Genomic DNA, 12407 nt, shown 5'->3' with positions numbered 1-12407 from the left:
TCATTAACTTGTTCAGAAAATTGAAATAGTCTGGCGAGGTGGGGCACAGGTTGGCACATTTCCGGGATGTGATATTTTTTTTCCCAGGATGGTAGGGGAAGACTCATGAATATTCATTAGGGAAGTCATCCCTGATTGGTCTGATGACCTAACCCCACCCCTAAACCTACCCGTCACTGGGGGTCTTATGACCTCCCTAACCCCACCCCTAAACCTACCCGTCACTGGGGGTCTTATGACCTCCATAACCCCGCCCCTAAACCTACCCGTCACTGGGGGTCTTATGACCTCCATAACCCCGCCCCTAAACCTACCCGTCACTGGGGTTAAGACCAATCAGTGATGACTTCCCTAATGAATATTCATCAGTCTTCCCCTACCATCTTGAAAAAAAAAAAATATCGCTCCCGGGATGGACCTGCTGCGTCTTCATCCATTGTTTCGTCCATGGTTTCGTCTCTTATCTAAATCTGACCATGGAGTTGACTTTGGCGGAAAGCTGAAGGTGATTGCTGATAGGCTGTCCCAATCAGTGGCGCCTGCACAATCCAATCACATTTGAGAGGGAAACAACAAATTGAGGGTTTCCGAGATGTTTCTTTTTTCCTTTTTTTTTAGAAGAAGTAACGGGTACTCACAGTTATGGATAGAAATGTAGTGGAGTAAAGAGTACAATATTTGCCTTTCAAATGTACTTGAGTAAAGTCATGAGTACTCCCCAAAAATGATACTCGAGTAAAGTACAGATCCCTCAAAATTGTACTTAAGTACTGTACTCAAGTAAATGTACTCCGTTACTGTCCGGCTCTGGTTTTCTTAAATAAATTTTTAAGTGTATTCATAATTTAGCACCTGAGCCACTTAGCAAATTTATTCAAATACAGAACAGCAAAAGAGTTACCAGAAACACCACAAATCATAACTGTACAACACCATACTGTAGGACAAGCTTTGCACAGACAGCCTTTTTTTCTAAGAGCTGTAAGCTCTGGAATTCGTTACCATCTGACATTAAGATCTGACTTAAAATTAAAAATTTAGCCATTTTTAAATATTGTCATTTTTCTGTTGGTGGGAGTGAGTGCATGTTTGAAGAAATGTGAATGTTTTATACTTGTATGTATCTGTTTTATAATGTACTTAGAAAAGCCCAACAGGAGTTGAAAATTAGCATTAGCATTATCTATAAACTCTATATGCTGCGCATCAGTTGCAGGATTTGTATTGTAGCTATGTTTGACTGCATTGTCCCTGTTAAATAAATAAACAAATAAACAAATAAAAAAGAAACATTATCAGCAAGATGGTATAAAATTTTGCTTTTTTTTTATCGGTCTATTACCACCCACTGCTACTTATACCAATGACGGAAATAAATGCAGTTACAATATCAAAATATTTGGAAGAGCGTTGCTATAATGTGACGATATTGTATTGTATTTGCAATAGGTAGCACTGTTAATACTGAATCAAAATTAGTTAGCACAGGTTATCATTTATAGATTTAGTAACATTATTTGGTTGTGCTTGTGACATTCAAACTGACCAATCAGAAGATTACAGCTTCTCCCATGCACCTTACTAAAGATGGGACAATTAGCAGACCCTCATTGTACACAAATATTAGCCCACAGGCCTTGATCACTATCAGCACCTCTGTCTTTAGGAATTCCAAATGGCCCTTGGAGGGGGTTGGATCTGGAAAGTAAAAGATTTTCATCCTTACAATATCTTTAGGTGTGTTCGCCTTTGGCTGGTGTTAATGATCGGCAAGATTTGCCCCTTGCCAAGTCAAATACTTTCTGCTTACCGTAGTGACACTCGTTTGATGTATGTGTAGGGGAGACCGGGGACAGTTGCAACAGGGGATGGTTGCAACATGTCATTTTTCTCCAATCAGAAACAAGCTAGAGTGATGACACTCATACTGCACATGCACAGTTAGACCCTCCACCCACCAAGAAGACAGTAGACATATTCAATATCTGCTGATGTATTTATTGAACAAAACTTGTTTTGGAGGTATGAAAGTAAATTTTTTCATGAGATATATTTTTGTCATACTGTCCTGAAATTTTTTATGATTTAATCAAAACTTACATAGTTTGAATTGTTGTTTTGTTGACTACTAAGTGACATGGTTAGCATGTGTCAAAGTCAGTGTGTCTAGCAGGCGTATGATGTTCTGTCATGGCTGATAGGGTCGGGGACGGTTGCAACATGTTATAAATTGCATGTTTAATAAAAGTTTGTTGCATTGCAAATTGTTAAATTCTTCCTGTCTGACACTGAAATATGGAGGGATTGAATAGCATCTGTAACTCCTGCACACTGAATCTATGTAGGCCTATGTTCTACACATAAACAAACAAAACTCAATAACTGTTATTTGATAAATATGACTAAATAAATAAATAATAGGCTACAATAATATTATTGAAATAAATAATACTATAATATTATGGTAGGCCTAAAACAGTTAATATTTTCAGAATTCTTTGCTCATTGAGACAAAAAGCTTAAGTTAATTAATTAAATTTAAGGTATTTTTAACATGTTGCAACCGTCCCTGGGTTGTGTTGCAACTGTCCCCTGGGTCGGGGTCAGTTGCAACATCTGACTTCTTCCATTCAAATAAATACTGTGAACGATATGTCATATATAATCATCTTTAAATGGTATGGGTAATTAGCAGACAGATGCAAGTTTAATATATACAAATTTGGTTGGTCTAGTCCAAATAGTCTCTGAGTAATTGAGAGAAATGCAAAAAGTGTTGCAACTGTCCCCGGTCTCCCCTACTTTATTGCGGACAAAGTCGATTAGGTGTGTAATTCTCAGATGAAAATTTTTCATGTAGCAACCAGAATTACTGTTCATTCAATAGGTTTATGTGCTGCTTAATGCTCTTAATAGGTCAAAAAGATTGATCAAGTTTGATCAGTTTATTTTGACAATATAACGTTTAAATTACATGAAAGTGTTTTTACTGTTATAAAACATGTATTTGTGAGCATTAGCGCAACTAAAAGTGTCAGAATAAGCACATAAGAGCAGATCTTGTGCAGAAACTGTGCAGAATGAACCAGACGGCATTGTGACAAATGACTGCATTCAAAAATACCACATATGGAGTGATTGTGCTTTAACTTATTCCGACACAATACCTGTTTGCTGGAATTTAGTAAACTCAAGGTCAGATGTGCCGTTGTGCTCAATGACTGCTGAAATGAGGTAACATTGGTTAATATACATGGACCAAATAAAAAACAGAAGGTGAGTTAAGAATATTTCAGCTCTTCAAAGCAGAAAATGCACAAATGGTTTCTGCTCACCTTTGAGAGGAGGGAACAGTGCTTTATTTGATGATTGTGTTGAAGTACTTCTCTCTCATTATATAACTGCTAATTGGAATGCACTCTGGCACAGACTTGAACAGACAAACAGGGATGAGAGATGTCAACAGCTCTCTTGATAACTAAAAGAGGCCCATGCAGCCAATAAATGCAGGAAACCTTTGCGATTAAAACCGTCCATAGATTGATAGTCAAGATGAGCGGCACTATTCAGATCGCTCACAGAAAGATCAGTAGGCAATTAAGGCGGTCTATTTTGGCTGCATACAGACGACACTTTGGTCTCTAAAAAGATTCTTGCTCCATGTCTAACTCTATGATATCTCTCTAATGTGGATAATTGATGTTAATGTGTCTGAATTTCAGATGAAAACTTTATGATAGCAACAGGTTATTCTGAAAAGACCAGCTAACCGTTAGCAATCTCAATGGCAGTTGCTCAGTTGCACCCCAAAAGAAGTATGCAGTCTAAAAATCTGACATCTTGGATGGTCTAATAATTTAGCACTTTTTTTTAGCTTTCACTTTTAATGGCTGTGAATGGGAAAATATGCTTTTTGGGACAAGGGGCTATATTCACAACAGGTCAATGATCCCAAGCATACCTCAAATTCCACCAAGCCTTGGTTGCAGAAGAAGTCCTGGAAGATTCTACAGTGGCCATCACAGTCACATCTCTGGTGGGATTTGAAGAAGGCGGTTGCAGCACGCAAACCCATGAATATTACTGAACTGGAGAACATTGCTTAGGGTTGGGCCGAAAGACGATGCCATCGTCCATCGCGATGGCTAACAGACATCATGATGTTGAAACGGCATCGCGATATACCCCACCCTTGTGATACACCACAGCCAAAATAGCGCTGTATGACAGATGTTGCGCTTTTATTTCTAAATATTAACAAACTTGCTTACCATGTCATCAACTATTTTCTATTCCGATTCTCAAATACGTGAAAGTGAGTTTGTTTTGCGTTTAAAAAACATATCTGTAAAGGGAGATGAGCGCCGCCATGTTTGTTTGGGCCACAGTTCAGAGATTCATGTCTGTTGGATTTATTAAAGCCCGTGAATTCATCAGTTTCTCCCGAAATACATGAAATTAAGTGGCCGGTGAACTGGGAGAAGAATAGAGTAAACTTTATAGTTACTTACACTGTGTATCTGATATGAATAAAACACATCTGCAAATTTGAATGGATTGTTATTGCTGCTTCCATAGACACCATTATGTATTTTACAAACTATAAATGTATTGTTTTGCTATAAATTATATGTATTTAAATTTCTGAAATCTAAAATAAACATTATGTGGTTAAAAACACTGAATAGTTGTGATATATGACAAGCGCTGAGCGTGTCCGTCTTTGGCTCAGCGCCAGCCATAAAGCACAGTTTGAATCTGGCAGTTATGTCACGTCACTGTACATTCGCTCCTTAGTGGTCAGATGAGATGTAGAGGAAAATATCTAGTGGAAAATTAGAATGTTAGATATTATGTATAAGAGACTTATTGATCTTGAAACAGACCAAATTGTATTTTGAAAATGTAATAAACAGTTAAGCTATTTTGTTATGCATTTTCTCTAAGAAATAATAATAAAAGGTTATTCAAAACTACTTAGTGTTAAACTGAAGCTTTCATTAAGACAGTTTGCCCTGACCTTTTTTTTATTAAAAACATGCTCATCAGAGTGCTGTATTCTTTGTGTAAATTGCATTTAATATATATTTTTGAATAAATTAATAAATAGGACAAAAATAAATAAAAATGAGTCATGCCATTGACCCATAAATTAACAGACTGTGTGTTGGTCGATGGTCGTGTGGTCTGAGGCCTGGAATATGACTTATTTAATCAACCGCAGAATAAGATGTAGATATCCACGTGCCACACAGCTGATTTCTCTGATTTCTTGCCTTTTTTTTATTTGCCTGTCCTTTTATTTCAATCTGTCATCTCAAGAATTCAATCTCAGTTCTTTCTCTCCCTCCTCACCATGCAGCCATCCTCGTCCAGTGCATGTGGTCTGGCCGTATGTCAGTCAGTAAGCTGTCTATCACATGCGGTTCAGGCTATCCAGTCAGGCCTCAGGCATAATCAGAGAAGCCTGGCTTTGCCTGATGGATTCCAAGAGCACGCCTCCCTCCAAACTTTCCTTCAGCTTACAGCAAGAGGCACTTCTGTCAGGAAAAAAAATAATGAGCAATGCAAACTCGCTTGACCTCCCTGCAATGAGGCAGATCCTTCTCCATAGACAACATTTGAAACACCACCAACTGCAAATGCAATACAATCTTTTTTGATCTGCTTGTGCTTGTTGAAAATGTCCACAGATGCAGATCTCTGAAGCCGTTAGATAAATATTTCAGCGTCACTCCTTTTTTGCCCAACATAATAGTATTGCAAACCTTACGGAGTAGGCTGCAATCAGACCTTGTCCAAATGCAATCAGACAGGTGCTTCAAACACAATCAGGCAGAGATGTTAGTCATTAAGGTGCTAATAAGTATTCTTAAGTCCTGTATAAGACCCACGTAACAGTGCAGATCCTTCTCAAGCCATTACAGTGCAATCTAGATACTCTCTATGCAATTACTTTTAGAAGTACTGTGAATCAGTATTATTTCTGAGCTGTGCGTATGTCAATTTTTCCAGCCAGGCTGAATGTGGACACTGTCCAGCATGCTAAAACCGAGGTGCTCGGCCTTCCATTTGCTAAGTAAATAAACAAGGTGATGATGAGGGAGGCAGGAGCATGTGTGCTTCTCATGATGATTCACCTAAATAACAAGCAAAGGAAAGTGCATTTGGCAGGCATTTATAAACAGAAAACCACAAAGTTTATGCTTCTCAAAGTGCAAAGACACTAGTTACTTTGCAAGCTCTTCTGGGTTATTGAGTTACTGCCCCCTGCTGCCCATCAGACACATCACATATGTTTTTGACATTTCTTTTCGGGTTATTTGAACTGTAATTCCAACTGCAGTTATTGAGTTTTTTGTGCTAGACAATTATTTTCACATTCAACGACCACTTTAGCCTCTCCAGCTTATCACATGGTTAGTGAAATAAAGTGCTTTTGGAAACCATGCAACAATCTTTAAGTACACCTAAAATCCTGCTGCATGTCAATACAGCTCTTTTCCACAAACTCAATGTGAGTTATTTGCTTTGTTTTCTGGTCATGGGTTTTGAGATTCTCTATGTGTGTGTTCATCAGGTGATGGTACATATTTTGATTGCAACATATGATTTTATGAAAATCGGTGGTGCTTGAGGATTTTCTTGGGTTTCTAAAGGCTGAACGTGACCAGTCGTAAATAATGCCTTAAAAGTATATTTCCATTTGCATTTAAAAAAAAGTACATCTCATTTTCTTATCATTCTCATTCCCCATGGTGCATTTGTGTATGAAAATTTCAGTGTTAGATTTTTTATTACTTAATTTTAAATGATCATTTATACTATTATATTATTATTAGCCTAATATTTGTATCTAGTTTTTTATAGTTTCATTTACATTTTAGTAATTTTACCATGTGTTTAGTCATTTTATTATTTTTTTTGTAACTATTTTATTTTACATTTACATTTATTCATTTAGCTGACGCTTTTATACAAAGCGACTTACAATTGCTATATATATGTCAGAGGTTGCACGCCTCTGGAGCAACTAGGGGTTAAGTGTCTTGCTCAGGGACACATTGGTGTCTCACAGTGGATTCGAACCCGGGTCTCTCACACCAAAGGCATGTGTCTTATCCATTGCGCCACACCACCCCTTTTATTATTTTTAAAAAAATTTTAGTTAAATATTTTTAGTTATTTAACTTAAAGTTTATTTATTAGTGTCAAGGCAACATTTCAAATTTTCGTTAAGTTTCTACGTTTTTTAAAAAACATTTTCATCCATTTTATATATTTTATTTTATGTCAGTTTTTTTTATATATATTTTTATTTATTACTGAAACGTTTTTGAATAGTTTAAGTTATAGTTCAAAATAACAACACTGGTTTAGAGGAATTCTAGTTTCCGCCACGAAATAAAATATATATTTTTTCTCTTGCAATTCTGAGTTTATAAATTGCAATTCTGATATTTTTCTCAGAATTGTGAGATATAAAACTTTTGCTCCTCAACAACTAAGCAACAAAACAGCTTTTGGTAAAGGGTAATGTCAAACCTGCTGTTTATTTAATATCAGCACAAATAGACCTGCAGTCTGAATGTAACAATCATTCGCCTATTATGTTTTTGTGTGCGTCAGCACTTATAATAGCAATTTATATATTTGTAAAATGATTTTTTTATTTTTTTATGAATTGGGCACATTTCATCCACAATCTCTGAAAAGACCCAAGATCTTTTTTAGAGATATATCAACAAATGTCCAGTAGTGTATATTTCCATACTGAGCGAGTCAGGACAGATTGACATTTAAAATTGATTATGAACATTATTCCAATTAGGCCACTTGTGGCAGGTCAGTGTTCGGCACAGTACATCTTGTACTCCAGGTCAGATTGAGCAGCCTGTGGAGAGACAATATTGGCAAACCTCACGGCTCTAATCAGTCCTCGTCGTGAGGCTAATGATAGTGAAACAAAGCCAAGTCCTAGAGCTGATAGCCACTTCTGTCATCATTTTGAAGTTAACTTTGTTGCTTCTCTGCAATGAATCCCAAACAACTTTTCTCACACACACACACACACACACACACACACACACACACACACACACACACACACACACACACACACACACACACACACACACACACACACACACACACACACACACACACACACACACACACACACACACACACACACACACACACACAAAAAAGGTTAAAAAGGTGAGGGGAAATATATATATAGATTAGATACTGATTATAGGTCTGATAGTGAGGCAGTAACTGAGGCACTGTTAGTGTAATCTCTGTTCTAGAGCTGACAATGTAAAACTACCCCTGTTTATACAGTGATGATCTTTCCCAAAAGTCTCTGTGACTATGTGATTTTTTTGTGTGATGTGAATTATTATTTTTTATTTATTTTGGCACACGAAATGGCAAGCTCAGCATGAGGCAATAATGGTTTGCGTTATTTGCTTTATTTAGATTTGCACAAGTATTTTTTTTTTAGTCTTGAGGTTTAAATATGGTGCTTTTAATTCAATGTAGTGAGAGCAGACAGCCTGTCCGGGTCTCAGGAGGGATTACATTCTCATATCATTTGATAGTCTGGATCATAGGGGTGTAGAGGGAGATAAATGACCTCTTGGGTTTCAGCTTTTCAATTTCCTTCCTGTGCTGCCCTTCCTGCAACTGTTGACCACACATTTTCTGTCTGGATTGAAGCCGGGGGCAGTTAGAAAAGAGTCATGCTCCTCAGAGCTGAAGCAAGGTTGCTGGGTTTTGACTTTATATTAGGGGTGTAAAGGCACATGTATTTTTAGATTTTTCTTTTTTAGTACAGGTCTTTCTGTCCGTTGCCGAACCATTTAATTCTCAGGTAATGTTTAATATAACTTATTATAAATATAATATATATATAAGTTATATTAAACATTGAGACACTGCATCTCTGGTCGGATGCTGGGGGACCCCCTAAGGGTCTTTAGAACATATGTGAAAACTCTTCCCGCCAAATTGAATGGCGACAGTCCGTGACGTCACTAGCGGAGTGCCCGGAAGTATAAGAGGGTGCCCATAGTACACATCATCAACTTCTTTGTCTCTAGGAGACATGCAGACCCAACAGAATAGGAAAGATACATAGTATCTTGTTCCTCTTCTCAGGGAACATATGGTCACAGTCATAAGACATTCCCTTTCTAATGTGAACTTGCACTGCATCTCCGGTAGGATGCTATAGGGGGGACGAAATACCCACTCCACCATTCTGCAGTGATGCCTGCATCACTAGGTGAAAATGTGCAAAAACATAATGGGTATAATTCAGGTCTTTACAAATGCAGTGCAGCAACCACCTCAGAGGACAGACCCTGACCCTGACCCTGATCCTGATCTTACTTAAACCTACTAAACATCATATTTATATGACAAATAATAGCGACTTACAGCCTTAAGCGAGCCACAACTTCACAGTACGAGCCACTCTTCAGCCATGACACTTCACAATGAACTCAACCCAACCAAGTCACACGGAAGTTACCATACACAATCCTCGCCACAAGAGGGCGCTTAAAGGTAAACATATAACCAAATCAACCTTTCCTTACAATTAAACTGAACCATTACAGTTCTACTTTATGACTGACCCTGAGAACTTCATCAAAACTCACTATCCTGATGAAGAGGAGTGGCAGCTCTTGGAGAGCCCTATTGAGCTTGAAGAGTTTGACCCTCCTTCACCCAAAACACTTCCTGGTTACAGGTTCTGTAACACTTTTTGTAAATTTTGTATTACTCAAAGCAACAAATGTGTTTAAAACTCACATGCCAAGCTCTTAGAAAGGAACTCATTGCATTTATGTTGTAGTTATAAATTTTTCTAGAAAGGTTTAAAATGTAAATGACTAAATTAAATAATTAAATGTAAATGATAAATAGTAACATTTCCTTGACATAAAAAAGTAACAATTCTTTTATTATTTTTTTTGCCTGTTGGTTATTGCAGGACTTTGGCAGTTTTGTAACTGAACAAATTAAATAAAAACATATTTTTAAAAAATTGTTTGCGATATTAAGTGCAGTTGACCTTTACATTTTAGACATTATGCATCAGAAAATTAAAAAAACAATTTTAATTCAGAAACTAAAAACATGCTCATCATAAAAGAGGTGTATGTTTGATTTGCATTTGTTGTGTATTCTTGAAGAATCTACTAGATGAGTTTCATGTCATTGATCCATCAATTGATGTACTGCTGTGAGTAATTGACACATTTACCATTTATATGCCACAGAGGTGATGGTATTGATGCGTTTTCCTCAGCTTGTCGATTTCACCTATCAGATTTCCCAGCCTAGTGGCAATGAACTACAACAGCTGAGCAACTCCATCGGCTTCCTCACAAGCACCCAGCACAGCATGGAGCTCCGCCTCATGCCCCCAACGTCTGGCACAAATGAGGTCAGGATTTTGCTCAACCTAGAAACACTTCCAAAACATTCAGCTGGATTTGTTCCTTCCAGTTGGAATGTCCAACACCCAAGGCCTCAGAAGAGCTGCCTGAGAATTCCTACATGTCCTGTTGCCTGCAACCAGATGCTATGAGTTTAGGACTCAAGCCTTATAAATATGGGAATGATATAATTTTTCTAGAGTCTGGATCCTTTAAATTAGTTTTAAAGACTACTAGACCACTTATGATGTCGCATGTGTGAACTGAGCCATAAGGACCTGGATAAAACTTTAGCTGAGAAATGCTAGGCCATTCAGACTGAGCCAGATCAACTCATGTAACGTCCTCTACCCTTACCGTGGTTACCAGTGATTTATCTGTGTTTGCAAGAGACTGGGCGAATGCAGCAGACGGCTTCCTTCTTTGCTGCACAGATGTTTATATTAACCTGAATGAACTTTTTCCATATGGTCCCAGCAGTTCTTGTGGTCCTGGTATCAGGGCTTTGGAGGTCGGCGTCTCCAGGTTCAGCCATACAGAAGCTCTGGTTTAAACTCAGAAAGGAAACTGCAACATCACCTTCCAGAGCCCTCAAGATCTAGACCTTCATGGTGTTTTAACTAAAGAACAGTGCAATCAACCAGAAATTATTCTTTCAAAACATGTCCCCTTCACTCACAATGACAGCAAAGTCACAATCAGCATTGCCCTTCCTGTATGGAGTCTACAAGCTTGGTCTCTAAGGAAAAACCTCCTTCAAGCTAGAATTCACCTTGCTTTGTGAATACATCCTGAAGAACACCTCAGCAAATAAAAGCCATCCATTCCCATGCACATACAAAGCCTGGAAGAGGGGCAATGTGCTGTTTGAACCTTGTACAGGGCTGTTAGAGGCCTTGTCTTGTGTGAAATGTCATGTACGTGTCCCAAGTGCCCGACTAGTGAGTATGCAAGGAGATCAGAGAATGGATCTCCAGCACAGTAAGAGCAGGGTTTGGGAAGGGACTGTGTTTACAGGCAGGGAACCACAGCTTGAACTTGCTGCCAGCCAAAGCGATACCTCCAATGAGATGGTCATCCTGATGTCCTTCAATGTGCTGGAGCCAGAACATAAGATATGACAAAGTTCTGCAAGTCACATGAAATAATCCCAAAAGACACTTGAGACCCCTTAGTTGTAACTGTATTCAGCATGGCTTCTCGTATGTTATCGCTTTACTGTAATTGATAGCACATTTAAAACAAGAATCTTCATTAATATACAACAATATATTTTACAATGAAAAGACCAACAGATGGTAGAGTCAGAATTTGGCGTAAACAGAATGAGAACATGGATCCATCATGCCTTGTTACCACTGTGCAGGCTGGTGGTGGTGGTGTAATGGTGTGGGGGATGTTTTCTTGGCACACTTTAGGCCCCTTAGTGCCAATTGGGCATCGTTTAAATGCCACGGCCTACCTGAGCATTGTTTCTGACCATGTCCATCCCTTTATGACCACCATGTACCCATCCTCTGATGGCTACTTCCAGCAGGATAATGCACCATGTCACAAAGCTCGAATCATTTCAAATTGGTTTCTTGAACATGACAATGAGTTCACTGTACTAAAATGGCCCCCACAGTCACCAGATCTCAACCCAATAGAGCATCTTTGGGATGTGGTGGAACGGGAGCTTCGTGCCCTGGATGTGCATCCCACACATCTCCATCAACTGCAAGATGCTATCCTATCAATATGGGCCAACATTTCTAAAGAATGCTTTCAGCACCTTGTTGAATCAATGCCACGTAGAATTAAGGCAGTTCTGAAGGCGAAAGGGGGTAAAAGACAGTATTAGTATGGTGTTCCTAATAATCCTTTAGGTGAGTGTATATATATAAATAATTCAAATATAAATGAAAGTCAAAAGCACATTTTTAGTACATAGTCATACCTGAAAAAAAAAAA

General features: G+C 38.2%; 1 long non-coding RNA gene and 1 pseudogene across 2 annotated transcripts in view; one reads left to right on the top strand and one right to left on the bottom strand.

Moving 5' to 3' along the window:
- LOC309504606 overlaps positions 1 to 12407 on the bottom strand; it is a 384924-nt gene that overhangs the window by 230774 nt on the left and 141743 nt on the right. The gene's annotated exons all lie outside the window — the stretch shown is intronic.
- Positions 6545 to 11575, top strand: LOC309505284 (kyphoscoliosis peptidase-like; annotated as a pseudogene). Its single transcript has 3 exons — positions 6545 to 6586; positions 9630 to 9756; positions 10296 to 11575. The product of its transcript is annotated as a kyphoscoliosis peptidase-like (transcript).

The sequence above is a fragment of the Leuciscus leuciscus genome (genome assembly GCF_965113295.1).
Source record: "Leuciscus leuciscus genome assembly, chromosome: 8".
In the NCBI taxonomy this organism is placed as follows: domain Eukaryota; kingdom Metazoa; phylum Chordata; class Actinopteri; order Cypriniformes; family Leuciscidae; genus Leuciscus; species Leuciscus leuciscus.
This window is presented reverse-complemented; position numbering and strand designations above follow the sequence as displayed.